Here is a 22,535-nt window from a genome sequence, read left to right on the forward strand (position 1 = left end):
ATTGGGTGGAAATAGATGTCAATCCCTTTAATAGATGCAATGCTGTAGGTATCACAAGGGAACCAGTGACAAGCACGCAACCTGTGTACACAGGCAACATGGTCGCTGTAGTTAGACTGTGCCACCACCCTTTCCTTCAGGCACATTCGTACCCTCTTGTGTCTCCTCATCCTGGGTGACATATCCCCGCGCAAAGGATGTGGACAAGATATACCAGGCCAGGCCCCACTTAAAGCCTTAAAATGGGGCATAGGAAATGCCAAACCAGGTCAGACCAGGGCCCCTTCTAGTCCAGCGGCCTGTCTCTATCAGTGGCCAATATTACCTGCTTCAGAGGGAGGCACAAAAAACCCAGTAGTGGACAAAAAAGGAGATGGGAGAAGTTTCCTCTTAACTTCAAGCAGTTAATGGTTGGATTATGGCTTGAACTATGAGTAGGGTTGCCCTGGAGTCTCCCGGATTGACAAATGATTAGAAGGAAGATGAAAGATTGATAGCAGCCTTCAATTACCTGAAGGTTCCAAAGAGGATGGAGCTTGGCTGTTCTCAGTGGTGGCAGATGTCAGAAAACAGGAGTAATGGTCTCAGGTTGCAGTGCGGGAGGTCTAGGTTGGATATTAGGAAACACTATTTCACAAGGAGGGTGGTGAAGCTCTGAAATGGGTTACCTAGGGAGGTGGTGGAATCTCCATCCTTAGATATTTTTAAGGCCTGGCTTGACAAAGCCTTGGCTGGGATGATTTAGTTGGGGTTGGTCCTGCTTTGAGCAGGGGGTTGGACTAGATGACCTCCTGATGTCCCTTCCAACCCTAATCTTCTATGAATCTTTAATTAAAGATAATATCATGTGATGAAACCTCCAGGAATTCATCCAACCAAAGTTGGCAACCCTAACCATGAGGGTTAATGTCCCACGTAATGTGACCGTGGACCTATTATCCATATAATTGGCTAATCGGTTTTTGAATCCTACCAAGCTTCTGGGCTCAGTGATATCTTGTGGCAATGAGTTCCATGGGCTAATTATTCATTGTATTTCATTAACTGTACATGTATTATCTTTTATTTTCATTCGAAGGCTTCTTGTTCTTGGAATATAAAAGGCTAAACAGAACACCTTTTTACACTTCCAGTGCCTAATTTTTTTTGTTTGTTTCACACGCCTCTTCTAACTCCCTCCAGGAAACCTGCTTGTTCAGTGCAGCTGTACATACCAGATACATCCTGGGGTCTTGGTCATTCATACAGTTAAAACAGGCATAGTCCAGCAGAAACGAAAGGGTTAATATAAACTATTATTTGTCTCATAGTGCTATCTAGCAGCCACAGCCAAGCTCAAGGCCCCCCTGTTTTGTTAGACGCTGTACATACAAATAATAAGTCTCTACCTAAATAGATTACAATCCAAATAAACAAGAATGGGAGATAGGAAGCATTGTCCCCATTACTATTCCCACTTTACAGATGGGAAACAGAGACATGGAGTTTAAACAATATGCCTAATATCACACATGATGACAGAGCCAGGATTATGTGGCAGAGCCAGGATATCAACCCACATTTCTTGAATCACAGTCCAACGCCTCAACTATAGGACTATTAATGGAAAAAAACTTTGTTAACCTAGAGGTAAGATTGCCCAGTGTTAGCTTGTACCCTCCCAGAACGCCGAGTTCAGCACAACTCAAACGTCTGAAAACCAGGAAATGCAGATTTCAGAGTAGCAGCCATGTTAGTCTGTATTCGCAAAAAGAAAAGGAGGACTTGTGACACCACAAGTCCTCCTTTTCTTTTAGGAAATGCAGAGTTAATGCTCAGAGAGAGTTAATGCTCAGTGAGATGTCATTGGAAAGAGAATACCTGATGAAGAGGAATACAGCCTGAAACAATAGCTCTGAGATGTGTGAACTGCTACATTCATGTCAGTGGGTGTTCCCTTCCCCCCCTCTGCAGTGCAGGAGAGTTTCTATATGTGTCAAACATGCCAGTTCTCAACTCCTCACCCCAATGTCAGCAGTGTGTTCTTGATGCAGTGCTCCAAGCATGTGTGTTCTAAGCTCCCTGCCCACAGCAGCAGGGCATCCCCAGATGCTGGCTAACTTGGGCGGGGGGGGGGGAGGGTGAAGGGAGGGAAAGGGGCTATGACTCCTCCAGTCAGGCCAGCCTCCCCCCAGCCCCAAACCTGGATCCCAGGAGGGTGGTCAGATAGAGGAAGTCAGACCCCCATGCATAGGCAGATCCTCGCACATACAGGAGAGCAAGTGGGGGTTCAGGGCCCCCAAATCCAAGCACACATGAACGGTTGGGAGAGGACCCCCCAGATCTTGGCATGCACATTGGGTGCAGGGAGTGAGGCTCAGACACCAGAAGGGATAGGGACCCCACATCCCAGCTTGCTGGGGGCGGGGAAGGGGGCTCACCTGCTCCACCCCCCAGATCCTGGCACACATGCACAGGAAAGAATGTGGGGCTGACAGGTGCCCCTGCACCTATTCTCCCCCAGTCCCTCTGCCACTCACGCACACCTGAGCCAAACCCTTTCACCTTCCCTACCACCCAGTACCATTTTACCCAAAGGAGAAAAAATGGACAGAGCCAGATTTTAGCCATATGCCATCCAACCTTTTCCACATTTCTGCTCCAGGTGGGGCTCAAAACTGAAACTGGCTTGGTTATGTTCAAAGGACTACTGCATATTCCCTTGAGCTATCCAACTGGTGTGAAACTCTGAAGGCTAACAAACCTTTTAATTCTTCTGTCCAAGCATGCTGAGTATGATCAATGAGACATGAGAATAAGCAGGTGAGGCTTGCAATGTGCCTATCTGGAGAAGCAAAATCTTTTTGAAATAACATTTTAATTTATTTCCCCCCAAAGAGCCGGTGGATGCCCTTTTCTCTGTTGGGGATAAACCTCGAGCACTGGACTGTCTGATGTGATGATCGGAGCCCTGGTTTGATCTCTATCTGTGAGCAAAAAAAGACCACCAGATTCTGCCAACTTTAAGAACAGCTGTTTTTTCCCCCAGGGCTGTACCTCGGAAACCCCTTGGGTCAAATGGCTCCAAATCTGGACAATTAACAAAACCCTGTACCCCCTCTCAAGACACAAAATTTCAAAGGAATCTGCTTTTAGAGCACTTAGAAGAGTCAAGCTTTAAACAGAAAAGGCTGAGACCAGCTTAGTGATAATCCTTCCTCTCTTAGACTAACCTCCTCCTGTGACAGGTTTCAGAGTCACAGCTGTGTTAGTCTGTATCCGCAAAAAGAAAAGGAGTACTTGTGGCACCTTAGAGACTAACAAATTTATTTGAGCATAAGCTTTCGTGAGCTACAGCTCACTTCATCGGATGCATTCAGTATGTAGCTCACGAAAGCTTACGCTCAAATAAATTTGTTTGTCTCTAAGGTGCCACAAGTCCTCCTTTTCTTCTCCTGTGAGTTTTTTCTGCAGAATGGGGTGATCTAAATAAAGGAAACTTTATGGGTACTATTCACCGTAAAGCACCTTTTGGTGTAGGGACTATGGTGTTCCCTGGAACATGCAGAGTAAATGCTTACAGCAGTTTCTAAAGAAAGTGGCTATGCCATGCTGACATTTTAAGGAACTACAGGTTTTGGAAGGAAGCCAGGTGATGGTATCACATGTGCTTTTGTTTTCAGTTTGTAAACTGAGAGACAGAGAAGTGCTCTTATTAAGCAATAGAATACGGCACAGTCCATCTTACAGCGTCAAGCCCTTCTCTCCCTGGGAAGAACAAACAAGCCAGCAAATGCAGGTTACAGCTCTGCAGAGTTATTGTTCCTGGTATTAGCGATTGTATCAGGGTGAGGGGTGCACAGAGCCGCCTCCCCCCCACAGCCAGGGGCGCACAGAGACGTGCCAGCAGCTGGCTGCTTCCGGGAGCGGTGTGGGGCCACCAGCCACGGCATGCAGGAAGCCTGCCTGGCTAAGCCCTGCTGTGTCGCCAGCTGGGACTGGGGGGCAGGTTGTCAGAGATTTGTCCTGCATTTTGGGGGACCCCCGTTGTTGGGAGCCCCGTGCCACCAAATGGTTTGTTTCATGGTAAATCTACTCCTGCGTGAAACAGAACCATGTAGGGGTGACCCTATTCCATAACAATAGGGTTTTCTTCTCCTGGTGGGAGGGGGTGTCTGCCAGCACCCAGAGACAGCAGCCTTTTGATTCCGCTTCCTCCAAGATGGCCAAGCAGCTAACACAGGACGCATAATAAATAAAGATGCTGGGCTTAAATGATAACTGTTTTTTGGTGAAATTTCAGTGTGGAAGGAGTCATTCTTCTTCTTATTTGCATATAATTATGCACAATACTAGGGGACAACAAAAGCCCCTGTGAATTCAGGAAGATTTCTCAGCTGCGTTTAAAGTTTAATCTGCCGAGCACAAAAGTTTTTCCTTTGCTTTTGATCAATGAAATGTCCAGCTTACAAATAAACAAATAGCTGTCCTTTATTCGAGATGAAAAGGCTTCAGTGTCACCTGATGTGTTTAATCCATGGATATTATCTCCAGCCCAGGTCTCTGGTTGTTGTGGTTTACTGGGTTACTAATGCACCTGCAGTTTGTTTGTGTGATATTGTCAGAGCTTCCAACAGAATTCTTTAAAAGAGGAAAAATAAATCCTGCACACTGGTAAAAGTACAGCAAATAAAAGGAGCTAAAAGACGCTTCAAACCCTCCTTTTCTGAAGTATTACAAAGATTATTCAAATATTTGCTTTGAAAGACTGCATAAAGAATTTCTTCCCATTTTACAGGTTAATAGTCAGGGTTTTGCAATGATACTACAAAGAGAAAGAGAGTCATGTCTGATCAAATAGTCCCCAAACATTCAACATTGTAAAACCGGCACCACCTTGTCGCTAAATGAGACGATAAGATCACTGAGTCTTGCTGATAAAGACACTGGTGTGATGCCTACCCTAGGAGAACCAGTCTAGCACCAGTTTAGGAATACTGATATACCATCCCAACAAAGCGCTCCTAATATGTATGCAGCTTGTACTGGCAAAATTGTTTGTTGTACCAGTATAGTAAATCTCTCCCCCGACAGAAAAAAGCTATACCAGTAAAAGTGCAGTTTAGCCAGTATAATTGTGTCTAGACAAGGGACTTCTGCCAGCACCACTAGGTCAATCAAGAATCATAGCTCTTCCCACCCGACTGACATAACTGTGTCGGCAGTGTAGATATAGCATAAGTCTTATATGATAAGTTCACTTCAGCCTTGCCTATGCTCAAAAGTTGTACTGCTTTAACTATACCAATATAAAGAGGCTGAAGTTATGCCAGTATAAATGTGCTTATACTGGTATAGCTTCCTCCTGTACAGGAAGGGAAATAAGCTTTACTGCTATAAGGCACCTACATACCAAAATAACTGTGATCCCACTAGAGCAGGGGTGGGCAAACTACAGCCTGGGGGCCGCATCCGGCCCTCCAGATGTTTTAATCTGGCCCTCGAGCTTCCGCTGGGGAGCAGGGTCTGGAGCTTGCCCTGCTCCAGCGCTCCAGTTGGGGAGTGGGGTCAGAGGCTTGCCCCACTCTGTGCAGATCCTGGAAGCAGCAGCATGTTCCCCCTCTGGCTCCTATACACAGGGGCAGCCAGGGGGCTCCGCACGCTACCCCCGTCCCAAGCGCCGCCCCCGCAGCTCCCATTGGCCAGGAACTGTGGCCAGGGATATGCCTGCAGATGGGACAGTGTGCAGAGTCGCCTGGCTGCACCTCCATGTAGGAGCCAGAGGGGGACATGCCACTGCTTCTGGGAGCTGCCAATTTGTGAAAACTGAACCTTTTTGTGGAAACATATCAGTTTTGACAAAATTGTTGTCAGGAAGGTTTCTCGGGTCCAGGGAGGGAATTTCTGGTCAAAACCAGGAAGAGAGAGAGATTAATCAGGCAGAAAAAGAACTTGAACCTGGGTCTCTCATAACTCAGTGCCTCCCTGGCCTCCCCCTCCAGGTTTTTGTGAACTGTTTCAGAAGATCTTGGTTTCATTACAATGCAGAATAGGAAAACAAAATTGAAACCTCAAACATTTTCACTGAAATGGAAAACCATTTAATGCCCAGTTCTAAGTACAACTGAAGATTTTAAAAGTGCATTGGAAAAAAGGGACCCGAAGGACTGAGAAATAATCATGATACTTCAAGAGGGTCATACTCCTATGGAGAATTACAGACAGTAAGTCTCTCTCTGCTTTGCTCAGGTGTGTACCAGATTTTTTGTGCCCCTTCTTCTTTAAGTTATTGTTATGGAATTACTGGAATGATAACAGAGAGAGAACTGCATATTTATTCTGCAGACCTGTATTTCTTTTACTGGGTAAATATTTAATCATTTTTGTGAACTCCTTGCTCAAGTTAGACTTCAATTAGCCCCTTGACCCTGGATAAAGAGGAGTTAATTTCAAGTAACACCTGTGTTTTTGCATTCTCTCATTTCCCTATACAAACTCTCCTTTGGTGAAGTTAAACACCTTGCTAAACTGCAGCATCTTTAAACCCTGGTCCTCGATGCTCAATTGAGTTTTTTTGGAGTATGCTGTACAATCTATTGTAGGTGTACACCACATGCATAATTTGTGTCCGGCTGGCTAGTGTAACTGTTTGGAAGCCAATGCAGCTATGCTGATTTATTCCACTTGAGGATATGTCTGGACATATTTTACAAGAAGCCCTGTCTTTAGGGGAGATATGTTTAACTTTTTTGGTGAGAATTGTAATCTTTTTCTTAAGGGTATTCCCATCAATTGATTCCTGTTTTCCAATGGAGCACCAATATGATCCTATGTTTTAGACATCCTTTCTTTGAGTTGCTCGGTGTGTACATTTCTATAGGTACCTGAAGTGCTTAGGAGGATTTAAGCATTTGTTGATGGAGATGGGAGATATGCCATTGAAGAATGAAAGAAGTGTTTTAAAAGTATGGTTTACATGAAAACAACTGCGGCACAAGAAAGTGGTACTGGAATTTGTTTGGCTGTGCAAATTACAAAGAAGAGTTTCATGAAGATTTATATTTCATGTAGAAGAATCCAGGCCAGACTCTGAAAGACAGAGAATGATTTATGTTAATGCAGCATTAACTTATAGTAATGGGGAGATGCTGGCATTTTCATGGGAACAGATTGTTCAGAAAAAAAATGTGGCAAAAAACCAATTTAAACAATCACCAAGTTAAACTAGTTTGGTCTTAGAGTTTAAACCTCAAAAGGTGACATAACCACGTATCTGTGGATCAAGCAAATTATACGATATGTAGAGAAAAACAATCAAAGTAAACATCTCTTAATATAACCAATAAATATATCTCTGTAAAACTTGCCTACTTAATAGAAACAGCTTCCAAATTTGTCCTATAAATTATATTTCCAGTTGGCACACATTGCATTGGGTGCAGCTGCACACCTGGACTCTATCTGAAGAGGGATGTGCACTACATTATAGATCTTGTATTCTACTTGTTGTACGTACTGTGTGTAGAATATTTTCCATTAAAAAAAAGTCTTATCATACATAAGAAAGTGTGGGGGGTTTGGGGTTGTGAGGATTAATTAGTTGATGTTGCAACATAACTTTGAATGTGCAAAATACTGTTCAAGTTCTAAATGTTACTATTTCTAGCAAATGCTTTATAGACATCATGCAAAGGCTGTCAGGCTAAGCTGATGATGGTTATATCTTCTTTAGTTTGTAGTTACTGCCTGCTGCTAAGCTCAGCCCTTCTCTTTCCCTACCAAAAAGAGACCCTCATTCTAAAGCAATCATAAGGATAACTAATAAGCATAATGCTTAGCATTTCATATGTTCAAACCACTGTAATTAATTAATAAATCATAATTTCACTCAGGCCTGGTGTTTCTCCACTAACCCCAGTCCAGCAAAACACTTAAGGACACGTTAAATTCTCAGCAGGTGAGCAGTCCCATTGAAATCAATGGTAGTATTCCTATGCTTAAAGTTAAGAGTGTGTTTAAATGCCACAGTGGATTGCAGCCCTAATCAGGAGCCCTGTGTAATTCATCCCTCTCTTGCCCCACAAAGTCCCCTTACCATTACAAAATGGTGGGATGCGTATTATATATGAAATAAATTTGGTCCCTGGTCTTAAAAGTAGGTATGAGCTTTGTTGTTAATGCCCCCATTATAACTGAGCTTTGCATACACAAAACTTTCAGGGGTTAGTTTATTCTGCTACAAAAGAATTGAATAAGTGTCTCAGCCTTATTGATTAACATGGTTTACTTCCTTATTTTTATATAAATACCAGATGTCACAATTACTTATTAAAAAAAGCACAACCTTGAATAAATAAAGTGGCTTAGTATCCTCCATGAAAACGTATGCAGATGGTTTTCAGGGTAATGTCGATATTCAATGTATTACTAAACTGGAATAGTTTGGCCAAGTATGTATCAACGCAGTCTTAATCTCATATGTAATGAGCCTCATCCTCCAGGATAACAGGGCCATTTGTGTCTGTGGGAAATCATAGCATATCCAGAACAGAACATCCTATCTAGATTTCAACCAGAACTATATGAAGTTTCTGGTTTAAAATTTTTGGTAAACAGAACAGTACCTCTGTAAAATGGGAATAAATGACACTGACCTCCTTTATAAAAAGCTTGAGATTTACTATTTATAAGCGCTACATAGGGCCTAAGTATTATTATTATTATCTGACTACTAGAATCAGGCTGATTCAGCAGATAAGGCCCTGGTTTCTAATCTCAGCTGAGGGACAACTAATATAAAAATTATAATAATAACAGCCGCGGACCTTTTCCTATGCTGGCAATAAAGACTTTAGTGCATGCTCAGGGTAAGCTTTTTCTTTGTATCTTAGAATGTGATAAATTATCAGAGATGGCCAGTGGAAATTAGACATTTTAGGGAACTGGGCAGGCCCACAATAAGCATTACAGATTTATCTAACGGTAATATTGTGCTGTGGCCATACACAGCCATACTGAAAAGTCCTCTTTCCCACCTCCATTCTCACAGCTCTCAGCATGGCCATGGGGATCTTGGCTCTCAGGAGAATGCAAGGGCTACATCCTAGATGTTCCCCCTCTCCTCCTGCCCCAGCCCGAGCAACTGGGCAGAGAGTAGATCAGGAGTCGGCAACCTTTCAGAAGTGGTGTGCTGAGTCTTCATTTATGCACTATTATTTAAGGTTTCACGTGCCAGTACTACGTTTTAACGTTTTTAGAAGGTCTCGCTCTATAAGTCTGTATTATATAACTAAACTATTGTTATATGTAAAGTAAACAAGGTTTTTAAAATGTTTAAGAAGCTTCATTTAAAATTAAATTAAAATGCAGATCTTATCAGTTTAGTGCAGTGGTTCGTAACCTGGGGTGCGAGCTATCCTTTCTGGGGGTGTGAGACATGCAAGATTTTTTTAGAAGGTAAATCATCGAAAACACAAATTAAGCACAGGCACATATGTACAACTACTTTGTTTCATGAAAGCTATGTATTTATTAACATTATACATTTTTTAACATTTACTGTAATATACAGAGTTTTAGTGTAATTTTTGATAATGGCTGCAGAGCGCTGGGCCCAGGCCAGGAGCAGAGCCCTGGGCTGGCTGCCGGTACCCCAAGCCAGCAGGAGGGCTGAGCAGGGCCGGAGACCCGGACCCCGGGTGGTAGGGGGCCAGGTGGCTAGAAACCGAGACCAGCAGCGAGGTGAGCGGAGCCAGCGGATGGTATCCCAGGCCAGCAGCGGTCTGGGGTTCCATCCGCCAGCTCCTGACAGCAGGGGTCCTGGCCACCAGCCCCGCTCAGCTCACTGCCGGCCTGGGGTTCCATTCACCCAGGCTGGCAGCTGGCTGATCGGGGTCAGCGGATGGGACCCCAGCTGGCAAGAGGCCGGCGGCCAGAACCCCAGACCGGCAGCAGGCTGAGCGGCTCAGCCCACCACCGGTCTGGGGATCCATCCGCCAGCTCCTGACAGCCGGGGTCCCGGCTGCCGGCCCCATTCAGCCCGCGGACGGCCTGGGGTTCCGTTCACCCAGGCAGACAGCAGTCTGAGTGGGGCCAGCGGCTGGGACCCTGGCTGGCAGCAGTGTGCCAGTAACAATCAGCTTGCGTGCCACCTTTGGCACGCGTGCCGCAGGTTGCCAACCCCTGGAGTAGATGGAACTGTGGCTGACTGCACATGCAGGAGGGAGTATCATACACATTTTCAAGGGCGACAGAAAATTACTTTCCCTAATCTCAGTGCAAAAGGGGAGACCGTGAGGAATTGTATCTCAGGGCAGCATCTTTGAGATGCATTGACTTCTGGTGCTGGTTCTGGAGGTAGGGGGCAAAATCACTGCCCCTTTCAATGGGCTGTGCCTAAAAGTCACAATCTAGTCAAAAGAATGAGGAGTACTTGTGGCACCTTAGAAATGAACAAATTTGTTCATCTCTAAGGTGCCACTAGTATTCCTCGTTCTTTTTGCTGATACAGACTACCACGGCTACCACTCTGAAATCTAGTCAAAATGAATTTGTTTTCCCCTTTGCTCTGCTTTCATAGGCCTGACCCAGTGCCCATTAGCTTCAATGAGAGTCTTCCCCCTGACTTAATCAAGAGTAAAATATAAAGTGTGGGAAAAAGTCTGTGAAAACTAACCTCAGATTGCAGGCCATTGTTCCCCATGACTTTCATTATATTTGTTCAGGAGAAGAGAGATGGATTTAGGAACTTTAGTTCCTTTTCCTCGCATATTGATTGCTTTAATTATTAACTTTAAATAAGCAAATAGCTAAAAGTTATGTAGCTCAGTTTCAGTTAATAGGAGTGTTATTATTATGTGGTTCACCTTAATATTTTTATTGCATTTACTGGAATTTTATGTACATTTTTAAACTACATGTAGCTGTTCCCATTTGTCAAATGAAAAAAAAATTCTTAACTTCTGTCTCTCTCTCATATTTCGGAGCAATGTCTAAGGTGGACTTTGTCTGAATTCTCTGCTATGCAGCGTGCAGATAACATTTTGAAGTCAACATTCTCTAGGGGTATTGGACGCAAGTTTCTGGAGATTCTATCCATTGGTAGCAGGGAATCAATGAAAGATACAGATATTGGTAGGAGACTTTCTGTAGTATTGTATATACAGAGCCTGTGGTATCCTGCAGCATTTTCTACAGCTGCAGAATCATGATATACTACCAGCCCTAGGTACAAACATTTAAAAAGCTATGCTAATTTTCAAATACAAGGACCAAATATCATCAGCTTGGTTTAAGCTACTCTTCAATGGCCTTCAATGTCAACAAGTAAGATTATGGTTTATGCATTGTAGGCATGATCCAAAACCATTGACCTTTGTTAAGTACAGGAGTTCTGCTATAAAGCTTCTATGGCTTCTTAAATATGCTTACTTATGCCATTCCCTTCTCAATGTTATCTCAACCCAATGAATGGTGCCATGCCAATAGGCCACCATATATGCAATCCTGTAGTGAATTATCGGCTCTGCTTTGATCTTACTGTGTGCTTGATAAAATGGAATTGGACCTATAGGTTGTGTACTCACATTTGTTATTCACATACAGAAGTATTTGCAGGACTGGGGCCCAATCAGGATTATTTCATGTGTATGGCTGACATTAACTGACAGGCAGCTGCATCAGGAAACCATACTGAATATTAAAACTACTTAATTAAATTAAAAAGGAGTTTATCGTGGTCCCATTTCACCGAAGAATTTATGTCCTGATCCTCAAAGGTATTTAGGACCCTAATTCCCATTGGCTTTAATGGGAGTTAGACACCAAAATATCTTTGAGGATCTAAGCCTTAAGCACATCCTTAACTTTAAGCTTGTGCTTAACTGTCATTGAAAATCACATGCTTCAGTGCTTTGCTGAATCAGGGCTAGAAAGAGCCGACCAAATAGGATAAGTGAGATGAAATACAACAGAGGGTTACATTATGGCCCTGAATACCTTGTGTACTAGTCTCATTTGAGATAAAGCCTCTAGAAACGTGGAGGAAATAGATTATCAGGAATTTTGTAGCCTTCCAGGGCAAGATGAAATGGGAGGCAAAGAAAGAATTAAGAAAATGCCAGAAAAAAGTTAATATTACACTTGGTTCCACTCCATTACTTTGGGCCCAATTCTGCCACCTTTACTCATGGAGTAGTCCCTTTCTCCACCACGCTTCCTATGGAAATAACTTGTGGAGCAACTACTATTCAATGTAAGCACAGGAGAATTGTTCCATCTATCACCCCTGGAATACGAGTTACAAGGTGAGAAAGGAATGTTATAAGAGGGGCTGGAGAATTCAAGCAATTTGATTGACTGCCAGCCATTCAATCTCATTATAATAGCTACTGAACAGAATCATTTTTAAATTTTATTTATTTTTAAATAATCAGATAAAATATCTGTTCTAAAGAGGAATTCACAAAATAGCAGGCTTAGTATTTAGCAAGATGTTATGTTTTTATCCCTGGGAAACAGTCACCTACTTTAGTAAATATTTGGGTAGAAATGCCAAAGTAAGTTATTTGCAACTGTCAGTGTAGAATGAGACATTAGATACATTTGAGTTTTATTACACTAACAGAAAATACTTACCCTCATTCTGCAGCATTAGAGTGAAGTTCACCCTCAGTAGAGAACCAGCAAAATGCTGATGTATTACTTAAGTCCAACTTAAATCACATTTTGAGGGTTTAAGTGGTGCATAAGCCATGTGCTGAGCTTCTTCACAGAGGTGAAATTCACCCTAGTAAGTACTAGTGCAGGCTGCCACTAAAGAAAGGGTGGATTTTCAAATGGAAGTGAGGGGCCTAACCCCCAACTGATGCATTTGAAAAAAATATTTTGAAATCCCAGGAGGCACAATAATTCAAATTGGAGATTAAGAAATGCAAAGATGTTAGAAATAAGAGTGACAATTATATTTATAGCAAGATACTACAGAGACATTTATTTACAGATCAAAACCTTCTCCAGATAAGCCTATGTCCTCTGCAGTATTCACTTTTTTCACCTATTGTCTTTTAATACACCAGCTGGATTACTTTACATAGAACTGGGGCCTGGTGTTGTGACCAATATCCAGAAGTACTATCACAACATTTCTCAGAACACATTTTCCCTCTCCACTTTCAATTCTGATCGCATCCCGTGAAGAGCCACTAATCCAAATATTGCAGAAATTAAAAAAAAAAAATCAGTTCAAGTTTGTTTCTCAAATTGTATAATGGATATCAGTGAAAATGCTATTTCTGCACTACAGTAGACTGGTGGACACTTTACAACAATACTGGGAAAAGAACAAGAAAATGCCATTGGAAAGAACACTGACTAGACAGCCTTTCCTTCAGAAAGAAATGGACACCTGAAATTAGTCATTCAATCAATCCTATCAAAGACCTGCTCAGTTTTTCATGGAATTAGGCACATCCTGTAGGCAACCGACGTTACCATCTCCTGCAATTCTATCACAACTCCCACAATATTTGGTGTTTTTCTTAAATCCTCCAGCTTCTAGAATTGTGTTAGTATGTGAGAATCTGAAGTGGTGGGGCTGTGGGGAGGTTGTGGGGTTTTCAAAGTTTTTAGCTCTCATGGTTATGGAGAACAGATTTATACATGACCCCTAAAGAAAACCCATGCAGGCCTAAAGAAAACCCATGCAGGCTAATAAGATGAGCCCCTAATGTATGAAAGAAAAGCCAATCTCATGATATTCGACTCATGATTTTTGAATGCCTGAGGTGGCAACACTGAGTGCTATTACTACCATTATTATAGTATTATTAATTTATGTTGCAGGAGCACCGAGCGGCTCCAACCAGGGATCAGTCAGGGCCCCACTACGCTAGGCATTGTGCCCATACAAAAAGATGGTCCCTGTCCCCTGGCGGTTATACACCCCCTGTTTGGGCTACCCTGTTATTTTTACTCTTCCAAAGGAAAAGAAAAAGGATCCTTTCTCATCTGAATCTTAACACTCCCTGCAGAGCTAGTGTTCCTATTTCAATGTGTCCAAAGTACATATAGTCATTTTATTTCTAATAGGCTTCCTTTGATTGAATTCACAGCACCATCTAGTGATGGATTGCTAGAGTATGAATTTTGGAGTCCATATTTTGTCATATTTCTCACTTTGATTTCAATGTCTTGGTTTCGTTTTAAAAGTCACAAAGGAAAAAGCTAAAAAATGAAATCTTCATAAATCATCAATGAGTTGGTGGGGAGAACAGAGCGGGTTATCAGTGTTGCCCTTCCCTGGCTCAGGAGTAACTCCATACTGACATTTTACAGCAATATAGTCCAGTGGACTAGGAACTGGGACACCAGGGATCTGTTCTTGTCTCTGCCCTTGTCCTGTTCTATCACTGTGGATCTCTCTGCCCCTCTACCCTTTATCTTATTTATTTAGATAGCAATCCCTGGCAAGGATTGGGTTTTTTTACTATGTGTACAATGCTTAGAACAATTGGGCTTTGTTCCTGAGTAATAATTTAATTTCCATGAAAGCCAGCAGAGTTTAATTGGGAGATGGAGTAGGTCCCTAGTTGTCCAGTCCTGCCTTGAATATACCTCATATTTAATCTTGAATTATTTACCCCTTAACTACATTCATCCACTTACTGCCACAAAGCACATTTTCCCACCAACAAATGTTCTTTTAACTTCCTCTCCTGACAATAAGGGAGAGTGAGTTAGTATTCACCCTCCATGGCATCCTGCTTCCAGCTGCCAGGAGAACATAGTTACTTTGTGTTCTTTTCCATGCACCCCAGAGGGTCACACGGAAGACACTAACATTATTTCATATGTCAATTTATTCTGGCAATGCTTCATTTCTCACTTTTGTACCAGCACCTGATTCAGCATCTGAAAGGTGATTCATTTGAGTGATGAACAATCTGTGGATTTCTGAACACTGTCAGTTTGCAAATATTATACTCAAATGAGCTTTAAATCATTCAACACACACAAAAAAGGGTGTTTTTCCTGTGTTCCCTTGTGCATAAGCAAACTCTTATGTAGCAGTTACAGCTCCCTGCAAAGCAGGTCTGAAGGGAACATGGCAATTACCGATTAAAGAAAATATTTCTCTGTATATTAAATTTTTCTTCTCCTCTCCTACTTCATCCTTTTGTTCCATTAGTTTCCAGTCCTCATCCTCACTGTGACTCTCAATATGCAGTGCTGTGTGAAGCAACTTAGTTCCCAGATACCTAAATTCCTGCAAATCCATGGATATAAATTGTGGATCCATACAGGGCTCAACTTGAGTTTTCACGGTAAAATTTCCCTAGGTGCCTATGTTTCTTTCTCTAGGCATCCAGACGCCAGTCTCCCCCTGCCCAAGCCCCAGAGCGATTTACAAACCAGGGGAAGATTGACCTTTAGCCACCTAAATCGTGGGAGGGATCCAATCCGGTCAGTGTGCTCAGAGGCTGCTGACTGGGTCAGATGCCATTCAAAATCTAGCCACACAAGATGGTGGTGCATAGCTTATCACTTTTAGCCCAGTGGTTAGAGCAAGGGATGTGGGAGACCAAGGTTCAATTCCCCCTCTCTACCAGAAGGGGGGAAAGGATTTGAACACGTGCTTCTTTCCTCGAGCAGGGGGACTGTACCTGGGGTCTTCCACTTCCCAGATGGACGCCCTAACCCATGGCCTACCCAAGTACATATTGTATTATTATAACAATGTTTTATCATGGAGAGATTTTATAAATCATGAGGGCCTGCCTAGTTGACGTTCTGCATACATAAGATAAGCGAGCTGATACCCAATGCAACAGGTGATCCACAAACACAAGTATGATGACCACTCAGAGCAAAGTGGATGGTTCAGGGGACTGGCAATGGGATTTTAGAAAAGCGTTCTTACCTCCAGATTTCCAGTTTCAACCTTGCTCAGGTCAGTAACCAGAAGGTGTTACCACCTGACAGCTGTCCAGAGGCCTCTCTGAAGTTAATTTGTCTCTGTCTAGTTCTTTGCCAGGTGTCTGCAACACAAAGCCACCCCCACATACGGTACCAGTATAGGCAGTCTCAACAGAACGATAAAGGACCAAATGGATAACCACAAGATATCTCTCGGCTTGTGCTGCTGTTGCCCATGCTGAAGCTATTCTGTGGATAGAGGGCTTTCATCAGCACAGCGGTCAACATAGCATCTTTTACCAGCACTAAATTCACTTAATTTTTTTGTAAAGCAAATATATATATATTTTGCTTTACAAAAAAATATATATATGTCAGTTGTCATCTACCAAATCTGTCTGTCCATCTAGCGGTTCTGAAGCAGCCCGCACCGTGGTATGTAGGTGCTGTATCACAGTAAGCAGGAGATTGCTTTCCAAAAATCAATCAGCCTAAACCATGTTTGATTTAAGTTCTTGCAGTAATTGCTATGATAATCTGACTTTCTAAGAAGCACACACCTATTTTTGCCTGCAAATTTGTAAAACACCTGAGCTGGCTCCTCCTCAATTCCTTCCAGCAAAATATCTGACCACCCCTGACTGGATCATTCACAAATATACAGAGAAGTTCTATGGTAGAGCCAGCAACTGAGCTCTTATTCAGTGCCTTAACCATAAGCATTCAGACTCTTGCCACTACTAGAGCAGGTGGCCCGCTGGATAATATTGATGGTATGTAAGGTGGTAATTTAGGTGTACTAGAAATCCCAAAACCTTTCACCTACAAGTAATACCAGAACATGGTGCATTTGACCCTACAATTCCACTTTTAGCTTCCCACAGAAACCAGCTCTACTTTGTCAGACCATTGTCCTGAAGCTCCTTCTCTCTGGGAGATGCAGATCACCCTAGGCTTAGAGTTACATCCACCCTCTCTCCTCTCCAGAATATTTTCTTTAGCATAAATCAGAGAAGAAAAATATTTGGAGGAAATAGCCAGAAACATTGCGGTACCTTACAAGGTTTGTTTGCATAAAATCCTGAGCCACACAATTTTCACTGGTGGCCTGGAAGAGCAATTATGATTAGTGCCCATAGTAGCTCTCACTGAGTGATCAGTCACAGTTTCAAGGAGTTACACATTTTTCTTACCCATCAAGGCAGATGACCAGGCTCCTGAGTTTACACTTTCACATTTAGGTGCACTAGGATGTCACCAACAGGCATCACCTGTGGAAAATCACTTTTGAAAATCTGTAATACAAAGTTGGATGGATAAGAATATGTCTTCACTGAAAAAAACAATACAAAACAAAAGATGCGTTCTTGACTTGGGTTGGCTAACTGGGTTAAAAAAGCAGTGAAGATGACAGTAACTCCATTTTTAACTCAGATTAACAGCTCAAGTGAAAGCCTCAGGTTGAACTCAAGCTACTAAGCCAAGTTAAAAGCCAAGTTGCTATTTCTTCTCTGTTATTTTAACCTGAGTTAGCTAACCCAAGTTAAGAACACTCCCTTTCTTTTCTTTTCTTTTTTTTTCCCCCAGTGTAGACATACCCTAAATGACCTTTTAATGTATGCAACACAGGTCCAGCTCTTCCAAGTTAACTCTTTGGGTAGAACTGATTTTTACCATACCAGCTGTCAACTCACTAGAACGGAACAAATACCTAATGAGCCAATTGACTCCTCTGTGAGATGCAGGGAAGAATCTTACCTACCCAGAGGGGGTCGCTGTTGTTTTACAGAAGACACCTATAAGCACTAAAGCATAGGATTCCTCTAAAAGTGTTTATTTTAGGTACATGGCATAATTCAGCTGTGGAGTTCTAACATTCTGCATCATCTACGTTGGCCCAAAGCACCACTGCTTAGTTGCATTTGCCAGAAATACCAAACAATGAACATAAAAAAAGATGTATTTGAGTGAAGACTGCTACTTCGCACAGTAGAATCAGGAAATAAAATGTACCTACAGAGAATGCCACTGATGGCATTGTAAAAAGGTTTCTTGATCACATGGACAACACACAATCCCTCAAGATCACCACACACATCAGAAGAGAACAGAGACCTGTTGACTATCAACTGTGGCTGTGCATTCTAGCATGATGATAAAAGTTAACAGAATTCTGGGAACCAGCTTTAATTATTATGATCTGAAAGAGTAAGCAAAAAGAGAGCTGGTGAAGTTTGCTGACGAACTAAGATGTTTCAATTAATAACTATGGAGGATAGTGATTCAAAGGGTATTGCAACTAGTCTAAGAGTCCAAACATCACATACTGTACATGCTGAGGGGCTCTGAACAGAGGGAAAATATTTAGGAATCACCATGGATTGTCAATAAATATGTTTCAGTAGCAGTTAAGGAAACAAAGAATATGCTTGGGTGTATTACAACAGAGATCATATGGAAAATACTGTGAAAGACAGTTACACTATTATTAGGTTTACTAAATCCAGTTTTGTTGACCTCATATTTAACTGTAAATTTAATAATATTTTGTACTTCTACAGTGAGTTCCATCTAAGGATCTCAAAGCATTTCACAAGCACTAATACATTTAGCCTTGCAGCACCCTTGTGAGGTAGGTAGGTATTACCATCCCCATTTTGCAGATGGGAAAATGGAGAAGGGAAACTTACCCAAGATTATTCAGAAAGCCTGTGCCAGAACTGAGAATACTAACTGAGGTCTCCTAACTCTCATTTGTGTGCCTCGCCACAAAACTATCCTACCTCCCTAGAGAAGGACACCAAAGATGATTAGAGATACAGGAGAGACCTTGAAAACTAGGATAATTCAACGTGCAAAGGGGATGTCCTAAATATGGCTCAAATGAGACATTTAAAACTGAGGAAGATTCAATATCGTGAAAACTGACTTCAACTTCTTTCTATAGTATTTTGTCATCCAAAGGCAAGACAGGTACAGGAGAGGTTACTAGATTAAATTAACAGCAGGCAAGTCTATAACAGGTGAAAATACTTCTTTACTCAGCCTATGATGAGCCTACAGAGTTCAAAGCCTCAAGAAGGCAGGGTCAGATACTGAAGATGGAGTTTTAAAAGGGCCTGAATCATTTTATGATTAACAATATTTGCAGTGTTACACACAAAGAAAGGGGTCATTCTAAGAGACAAGACAGAATTGTTTGCCCCATGTGCAGCACTGAACTACTGGTGAATATATTTTGCCTTTCTCTGAAACATTAGGTGTTGGCCACTGCCAGAACAGACCCCAGACGGGATCACCCAATGGTCTGTCCTGGTGTAGCAAATCAGATATTCATGCTTGCTATGACAATATGAGCCTGACACTGGATAGTCACAACCCAGCACTGATGCAAAATCTAGGATAGGGGAGAATATGCATAGCTATAATAAAAGCATTTGAGACTTCTCTTGGAATGTAAACTGTGGGAAATGGGATCCCCACCCTTGCATTACGATTCTACTCACTAGGGGGAAGTATTGTACTGTATCTTTCTGGTGTACTCAACATACTTCCCTAGATTTTGCATAAACCCTGAGCTGTGACTACTATCCAGTGTCAGGTTCATATTATTGCATCCATCTGCTGTTGCATCCATGTCATACTATTGAATCCACAAATGACATGCATCAGCCTGAAACATGAGATATGATCATTGTTCAGTGATTAACCTGTTAATTCGTAAACATCTATTTGCTTAAAAATTTAGTCACACAGCATGAAATGCACCTCTGTGCAGAGAACCAGAAGAAGGCCTATGCACAATTTATGTCATAATTAAGTCCTAAGAGCGTAAGTGGAGGACAGGTCTTCTGCTGGCTCTCTTCACTGGGACAAATTTCATCCACAGTCTAAACGAAGAAGAATCTTATTAAGAAATCTTCACAATAGGTGCATTTCATACTCAGCTGGATTACTTATTGGCAAAGCAACAAAATTTACGGCGGGGAGGGGGAAATCTCTTGGAAAGTCCAGCAAATGCCATAAATGTGGGTGTGTGCAGTAGGGAAACTTGTACCAACAAGGAGCGAAGGAAGCGATAGAAAATTTATCTTGCATTAAATAATATAAGGCAACCACACCCTTCATCAACATACCTCAAAAGTTCACATGGAGAGAAGTTCTCGATGCAAACAACCATGATATGTATTTCAAATGAAAGATTTGAATTACATTTATCCACGTTGGGACTCCTGCTGGTGAAGTCATTATCTGTGTACATTTAAAAACAAAACCCTACCAAAACAAAACACTACACTGCACACCTCCTGAGGAGAGGATGAGAGAGAGATGTCAGTCATGTTGTTTAATGCACTCAGATACTATGGTGAGGAGGGCAGTATAAGAATCTATATAGAATAGAATCTAAAACACAGATAGTGATGGGAAGGGCCTGAAGTCAGAGAATAGAAACTGGTATCTACCTGGCTCTGATATTGGTTTAATCAGCAGATGAAGTTTTTGTGATTCTTTTTTGTTTTATTATTTTTTAAAATGAAGATTTAATAAAATAATAAATAAAAACCCTAACACACTAAAAAAGCGAAGATTTTCATAGGTGACTAGTAGTTCTGACTGCCTCCGTTTTTGAGTGCTCAACTTGAGACTTCTTATAAAGGACCATAATTTTCAGAGAGTGGGTGCTTTGCACTTTCTGAAAATCAGGTCCCTTTATAAGGTATCTCCAGCTGGGCTCCCAAAACAGAGGCACTCAACGTTATTAGTCACTGGAAAATGTCTTGACCCAAAATTCTTCCTCTGAACTTTAAACCAGCATCGAAGCAAGCAAAGAAACCAGTTCAGAAACTCCAGCAGCAGGCTGGGAAGGCCACATGTTGCTCTCAGTTACACCCATTCAATCCCAGTGCAAACAGTGTACAGTAATCACAAATAATGAAGTAGCTGCAGTTGCCCAGGGGTGGTTGACTGACTGTCTTTTCTCAGGTTTCAGAGTAACAGCCGTGTTAGTCTGTATTCGCAAAAAGAAAAGGAGTACTTGTGGCACCTTAGAGACTAACCAATTTATTTGAGCATGAGCTTTCGTGAGCTACAGCTCACTTCATCGGATGCATACCGTGGAAACTGCAGAAGACATTATATACACACAGAGACCATGAAACAATGCCTCCTCACACCCCACTGTCCTGATGGTAATAGCTTATCTAAAGTGATCATCAAGTTGGGCCATTTCCAGCACAAATCCAGGTTTTCTCACCCTCCCCCCCCCCTCCCCCCCCACACAAACTCACTCTCCTGCTGGTGAGTTTGTGCGGGGGGGGGGGGGGGGGCGGAGGGTGAGAAAACCTGGATTTGTGCTGGAAATGGCCCAACTTGATGATCACTTTAGATAAGCTATTACCATCAGGACAGTGGGGTGTGAGGAGGTATTGTTTCATGGTCTCTGTGTGTATATAATGTCTTCTGCAGTTTCCACGGTATGCATCCGATGAAGTGAGCTGCAGCTCACGAAAGCTCATGCTCAAATAAATTGGTTAGTCTCTAAGGTGCCACAAGTACTCCTTTTCTTTTTGTCTTTTCTCAGCAAGAGAGCCTCCTGTGACGAAGTGGGACTGTTCTTAGTTTCTTCTGCATAGTGTGGGGGTGCCTCAGTTTCCCCTATGCAATTCTTAAGTATCTAGATGGTGGGATAAGGGTGTATGATCATTGCAGAGCTCTAGAGAGCAGGTGTGTGCAGAGGTCTGGACACAGAGAATGGCCGACACCCTGTTTCCTGGCAACTGATGGCCTGGGCCCTTCCCCCCTGCAAGGTGAGAGCTAAAGGGTTGGAGAACAAAGGAATCAGGTGACCTCCTGGCCCGGGAAAGGGACAAAGCCCAGAGGAGGAGGGGCTGGAGGGAGTTTCAGTTTGAGGCTGGCTGGGGACATGGAGTGAAGTTCAGACATGGTTGTTTGGCTCTCTGCCCCCCAAAATGGACCCAGCTGAGGGGTCCTGTTCTCTGCACCTACATGCTCTGTGTTAGACCATGTTCCTGTCGTCTAATAAACTTCTGTTTTACTGGCTGGCTGAGAGTCACGTCTGACTGCGGAGTTGGGGGGCAGGACCCTCTGGCTTCCCCAGGACCCTGCCTGGGCGGACTCGCTGTGGGAAGCGCACGGAGGGGCAGAGGATGCTGAATGCTCCGAGGTCAGACCCAGGAAGGTGGAAGCTGTGTGAGCTGTGTGTCCTGCAGACAGGCTGCTCACAGAAAGGAGACTGCCCCAGAGTCCTGACTGGCTTCATGGGGAGCAGTTCCAGAGCATTGCCCAGGGACTCCGTGACACCTCCATCAGCAGTAGGTTCAGAAACGACCTTTTGGCGAAAGGCCAGACCTGAGCTGGTATAAATTGGCATAGCTCTAATGTATTTTGCAAAGATAGAGCAAACTTCTTTCTGATGAGAGAAGTTCCTTTCTCCGGGAAATTTCTTCTAAGCAAAAGGGGTGCAGACTTCCATGAAATGTGCAGTGTGAATGGCATCCCATCAATGGCATATGAAAGGCATGAGATGCTGGAGCATAATCGTTACTCACTTTTTCCTGCATGTCCTTTTGCAGAAATACCTTTCCCATACTTTAATCAAACTTTGTAAAAATTAAAAGTTT

Source organism: Lepidochelys kempii, chromosome 22 (assembly GCF_965140265.1).
Source record: "Lepidochelys kempii isolate rLepKem1 chromosome 22, rLepKem1.hap2, whole genome shotgun sequence".
Lineage (NCBI taxonomy): Eukaryota > Metazoa > Chordata > Testudines > Cheloniidae > Lepidochelys > Lepidochelys kempii.